Source organism: Microcebus murinus, unplaced genomic scaffold, assembly GCF_040939455.1.
Source record: "Microcebus murinus isolate Inina unplaced genomic scaffold, M.murinus_Inina_mat1.0 scaf001_hap2_Mmur4.0, whole genome shotgun sequence".
Classification (NCBI taxonomy): Eukaryota; Metazoa; Chordata; class Mammalia; order Primates; family Cheirogaleidae; genus Microcebus; species Microcebus murinus.
Window position 1 is genome coordinate 2,171,087 of NW_027438947.1, and position 6,138 is coordinate 2,177,224.

A 6,138-nucleotide genomic window follows, 5' to 3' on the forward strand; every position below is an offset into this window, starting at 1 on the left:
AGAAATTAGAACTGCCACACCAGCCTTCTTTTGGCTTCTATTTGCTTGGAATATTGATCTCCACCCTTTTTATTTTAGTCTATATGCATCCTTGCAGGTTAGATGTGTTTCCTGAAGACAGCATATACTTGGCCTGTATTTTCTTATCCATTCAGCCAGCCTATGTCTCTTGAGTGGAGAGTTTAAGCCATTCACATTTATTGAGAGAACTGATAGGTAAGGTAGATTACTGATCATTCTGTTGGGTTGGATGTTGTTGCTATGATTTCTGTCTTGAGCCATTGTAATATCTGGCCTTTAATATCTTTGGGTTTTGGTTGTTTTTATATTCGTGGGTTATTATTATGATGTTCCGTGCATAACGCTGTTTTAAGTACTTCTTGTAGGGCTGGTCTTGTCTTGGTGAATTCTCTGAGCCTTTGCTTGTCTGAGAATGTTTTTATTTCTCCTTCATATACGAAGCTTAGTTTTGCAGGGAATAATATTCTAGGCTGGGCATTGTTTTGTTTCAAAAGAGTGAGAATGGGGCCCCAGTCTCTCCTTGCTTGTAAAGTCTCATTAGAGAAGTCTGATGTTATTCGAATTGGCTTTCCCTTGTATGTTACTTGCTTCTTTTGTCTTACAGCTCTTAGAAGGGCCTGTTTAGTTGATACTTTGGTCAGTCTGATGACTGCATGTCGTGACGTCTTCCTGTTTGCGTTGAATCTCCCAGGGGTCCTCTGGGCTTCTTGAACTTGTATATCAAGATTTTGAGCAAGGCCTGGGAAATTTTCCTCTATTATATCTTCAAACAGCTTGTCCAACCCTTCAGTGTTGTCTTCTTCCCCTTCCTGTAACCCTATGACCCTCACATTAGGTTTCTTCACATAATCCCACAGCTCTTGTAGGCTTTGCTCTTTTCTCTTGTTTCTCTGCTCTATTTCTGTGACTGATTTATTTAATTGGAGGGTGTTATCTTCAAGCTCTGAGATTCTTTCTTCTGCTTCATCTACCCTGTTCTTGAGACTTTCCACTGTATTTTGTAGTTCCTTGAATTGATTCTTCATTTCCAGGAGTTCGGTTACACTTTTCTTCAATGTGTCTATTTCTTTTCTCATATCCTGGAGATTTTTTGTGGTTTCTTGGTGCTGGTTGTTGAGTTGTTGTTGCAGCTGGGTGAGTGTTCTTATGTTCCACATACGAAATTCCTCTTCTGTCATATTGGTTGCCTGATTTTGGTCGGTGTCCGTTTCTAGGGGGCTGGTGCTCCTCTTTGGGGGTGTGTTTTCCGTTTGGTTCTTCATATTTCCTGAGTTCTTTCGCTGATTTCTTCCCATGTCGATCAGTTGTTGTTTCTTTCCTTAGGTTATTGTTTGGGTATTCACACACCTTGTTTAGTTTCTGAGGCGTTAGGTGGTGCCTGTGGGTGAAATTGGACCACTCCCTGTATATTGAGTCAGTGGGTGCCGTGGAAAGGCTGTGCAAGATGCCGTCCCTGTCAGTAGGTGGCGTTTGCTTGGAGGAACAGGCTATGGTTTTGATTTTGAGTCCTGTTATCAGCTCTTGTTCTGGGCGGAGCTGGGTTGGGTAAGCCTGCCCTCAGGCCGTTAGCAGGGGTCAAAGTTCTGTTCTCTGCTGTCAGGGCAGGGCTGGAATGGTCCCGCTCAGCCAGAAAGCCTGGGGGTGGGGGTGGGGCTGTCTGAGACCCGCAGTCTGCAGCAGGCTTCGCTTCTTTCCACCCTCCCCAACTCCGCAGCTACTCCTGGGCCTCTGCCAGCAGGCCAGACCACAAGCTACCAGGCCTCCCCGGACTGTGATGCCGGCGGGGAGGTTCCCTGCACAGGAACGCCACCTGGGTTGGGCGCTCGGCCTCCTCCTGGGAGGAGGGTTGCCCTCTAGGACGCCGATCCGCCCCTGGAGGCGCACACACCTCAGTAGGCTGTTCACGTATAACCCTTCTGTGCCCTGGGTGCAGGGGATCTGGTCTGCAGGTCCGACCTCTGGGTCCCAGAGTTCAAACTGTATTCCCACCAGGGAGAGGATTTCAGGTCCTAATTCACCCACAGGGAGCCCAAGCTGGGTCTATGTCTCTCAGCCTCTGAGTCGGCACCGTTTTCCTGGGAACACGGTGCCAGCAGCACCTGGGAGGGCGGGCGGGGTCCCAAACGGGAAGGTCCCGTTCCCTGGAGGTGCCTCCGGCTGGTGGCTGTATTGTCTCTCTGGGCAGCCGCGGTTAGGGTCGGCGGAGGGGGGGAGGAGGCAATATATCGCCTGCCGCGCGGCTGGGGTCTGTGCACACGGAGGTGCCCGGAGGAAGTTGGGAACCTGGTGCCACGTCTGCTACAGGCTCACCGTTGGCAGGCGGCGGCAGTCTCTGGGCTGGTGTCCGCAGGTCTCTCCACCCGCTGGGGAGCCCACCAGCAGTCCCGAATGCAGGGGAGGGGAAATAGCAGATCCACCTACCCTTGCCGCTGGTCTCCGGGCTGCTCCAGTGGTCTCAGCCTCCAGTTCTCCTCCGCAGCCTCCTCCCGTGGAGTCTCCCGGGGTCTCAGGTACCCCTCCTTCCGGCCCTTGTCCGCTGTATGCTCGTCTTCTTGCTTCTTTCCTCTAGTTTCTGCTAGAATCGGTCTTTTCTGCAGAGACCCTCTGTCTGGCAGTGTTATTCGTCCGCCATCTTGCTCCGCCCCCCTCTGCCTTTAGTTTTAATTGATATAGTTTATATTTACCCACCATGAGTTTATCTCAAAACCTTCTAGAGTATACTAAAATGAATCTCAATAATGTCAAGTATATAAGATGAACTATGATCTACTTTCTTTTGAAAATCTCTCTTGAGGCCCTTATTTGTTTCTCCAATCTAGTCTTATTTTCTCCAGGCTTGAATTAAAAAGCAGCTGATGCCTGAGACATTTCTTTGCTTATTTCTGCTCCTTCCCTTCATGTCTTCCCAATTCTGGTTCCTTCCATTCCAGACCCTGAGGGGATGTCTTTGTTGACTCTGGGTTTTGGGGAGACTACCCATGTTTTTCTGGTTCCCTCCATTCTGTCCTCCAGAGGGAATGTTTTTATAAATCCAAGGTTTGAGGGGGGACCATGTTGGATTCAGTGGGTACATAAGGATTTGTGAATATGCTCATGTTTTGGCACTTGGGGAGGATTCTCTCAAAGATAAGTGCAGTTATAAACACGCTTGAAGCTCTGGCAGAGTGGGGTGGGGAGGGGGGGGCAGGGGCAAGATATGTAACCCTAACAATATTTGTACCCACAGAATTTGAGAAAAAAAAATATAAAATAAAATAAAAAATAAAAGACTAAAAAAATTTAAAAAATCTTAATTCTAAGAAAATGGTCTCTGATCTACTGTCATTAGAGACATTAGTGACTAACATGCTTAAAAAACTCTAATAAATTATTGTAAATGTTTGAAATTTAACCTGAAATTATTTAAAGCTTTGGCAGCCACAATAAAATCTTAGGAGACCTCTAGCTTATCTGTATGCTCAATTAAAACAAAGAGGCTTTTTCGCAACGGGTTTGCCGCCAGACACAGGTGCCGTGAAAACCACCCATAAAAGCCAAAATGGGGAAGGAAAAGACCCACATCAACATCGTCGTCATCGGACACGTAGATTCGGGCAAGTCCACCACTACTGGCCATCTGATCTACAAATGTGGTGGGATCGACAAAAGAACCATTGAAAAATTTGAGAAGGAGGCCGCTGAAATGGGAAAGGGCTCCTTCAAGTATGCCTGGGTCTTGGATAAACTGAAAGCTGAGCATGAGTGTGGTATCACCATTGATATCTCCCTGTGGAAATTTGAGACCAGCAAATATTATGTGACTATTATTGATGCCCCAGGACACAGAGACTTTATCAAAAACATGATTACAGGCACATCTCAGGCTGACTGTGCTGTCCTGATTGTTGCTGCTGGTGTTGGTGAATTTGAAGCTGGTATCTCAAAGAATGGGCAGACCCGTGAGCATGCCCTTCTGGCTTACACACTAGGTGTGAAACAACTAATTGTTGGTGTTAACAAAATGGATTCCACTGAGCCACCCTACAGCCAGAAGAGATACGAGGAAATTGTTAAAGAAGTCAGCACTTACATTAAGAAAATTGGCTACAACCCTAACACAGTAGCATTTGTGCCAATTTCTGGCTGGAATGGTGACAACATGTTGGAGCCAAGTGCTAACATGCCTTGGTTCAAGGGATGGAAAGTCACCCGTAAAGATGGCAATGCCAGTGGAACCACACTGCTTGAAGCTCTGGATTGCATCCTGCCACCAACTCGTCCAACTGATAAGCCCTTGCGTCTGCCTCTCCAGGATGTCTACAAAATTGGTGGTATTGGCACTGTCCCTGTGGGCCGAGTGGAGACTGGTGTTCTCAAACCTGGCATGGTGGTCACCTTTGCTCCAGTCAATGTTACAACTGAAGTAAAGTCCATTGAAATGCACCATGAAGCTTTGAGTGAGGCTCTTCCAGGGGACAACGTGGGTTTCAACGTCAAGAACGTGTCTGTCAAAGATGTTCGTCGTGGCAACGTTGCTGGTGACAGCAAAAATGACCCGCCAATGGAAGCAGCAGGCTTCACTGCTCAGGTGATTATCCTGAACCATCCAGGCCAAATTAGCGCTGGCTATGCTCCTGTACTGGATTGTCACACTGCTCACATTGCCTGCAAGTTTGCTGAGCTGAAGGAAAAGATTGATCGCCGCTCTGGAAAGAAGTTGGAGGATGGTCCTAAATTCTTGAAGTCTGGTGATGCTGCCATCGTTGATATGGTCCCTGGCAAGCCCATGTGTGTCGAGAGCTTCTCAGACTATCCTCTGGGTCGTTTTGCTGTTCGTGATATGAGACAGACAGTTGCTGTGGGTGTCATCAAAGCAGTGGACAAGAAGGCTGCTGGAGCTGGCAAGGTCACCAAATCTGCCCAGAAAGCTCAGAAGGCTAAATGAATATTATCCCTAATACCTGCCACCCCACTCTTAATCAGTGGTGGAAGAACGGTCTCAGAACTGTTTGTTTCAATTGGCCATTTAAGTTTAATAGTAAAAGACTGGTTGTTAATAACAATGCATCGTAAAACCTTCAGAAGGAAAGGAGAATGTTTTGTGGACCACTTTTGTTTCCTTTTGTGTGGCAGTTTTAAGTTATTAGTTTTTAAAATCAGTACTTTTTAATGGAAACAACTTGACCAAAAATCTGTCACAGAATTTTGAGACCCATTAAAACAAAGTTTAATGAGAAACCTGTGTCTTCTTTTGGTCAACACTGAAAATTTTATAGAAATCCATAGGCAAAAGACTTTATAATCTATTTCTGGTGATGAATGTGCTGCTGAAATGTAGAAAGTAATTCTGAGTTAATGTTTCTTTTTCCAGGTTGTAAATAAAGGTTTTTTTCCCCCCCACCTATTGCTAAGGGAGAAATCTTGAAGGTAGCTTGTGAAAAGCTATGGGAGGGCTCTGGTCGCAAAACTTTATTAGGATAGAAATGTGGTATGCTTTTTGTTCACCTGTAATTTTAGGGAGGACAAAACCTGTGTAACAGTCAAGGTCATGTGCTACATATATAAAACTAGATAATGAGTAAACATAAGAAATTTCAAAACTAGATAATGAGTAAACATAAGAAATTTCAAATTCTAGTTTTTCAGTTAATTAGAATGTACGTTCATAAATCACTGCAATTAAAAAGCTAAAAGTGAGGCTTTAGTATTGAAGACTGTTCAGCTTTTGAAAGGAAGATAAAGTTGTTGGGTATTAACTGTACATAAGAAATTTATTTCCAATAGGGATTTCATCTAAAGAGCAGGACTTAGGTGGAAAGTTAACATTTTTATACTGGAGGTTAAACTCAAGGTTTTTGAGGTACAGTGGTAAATACAGCTTAAGTGAACAGGGATAAGAGTAAGATTTAGTTTGAAATGGTTTTGAAAGTTACCAAGTGCTATTCAAGAAGAACTACCCAAGAGCAAGGCACTTAACATATTAGGGTTTGAAGTAGCTAACTAGTTGGCCAAAAATGAGTCTCCTATATTTTACTTTGGGATTGCAGACTTTTAACCAGCTTCCTTGAGTGTCAGTCACTCTATCCTGGTTTTGGACACTTGTGAAATAATACTGCATGAATCTTTGAAATTTTTAGT

At 44.9% G+C, this 6,138-nt stretch overlaps 1 pseudogene; it reads left to right on the top strand.

The window, feature by feature from the left end:
- Positions 1-3,502: 3,502 nt before the first annotated feature.
- Positions 3,503-5,227, top strand: LOC142866163 (elongation factor 1-alpha 1 pseudogene; annotated as a pseudogene).
- The last annotated feature ends 911 nt before the right edge of the window (positions 5,228-6,138 follow it).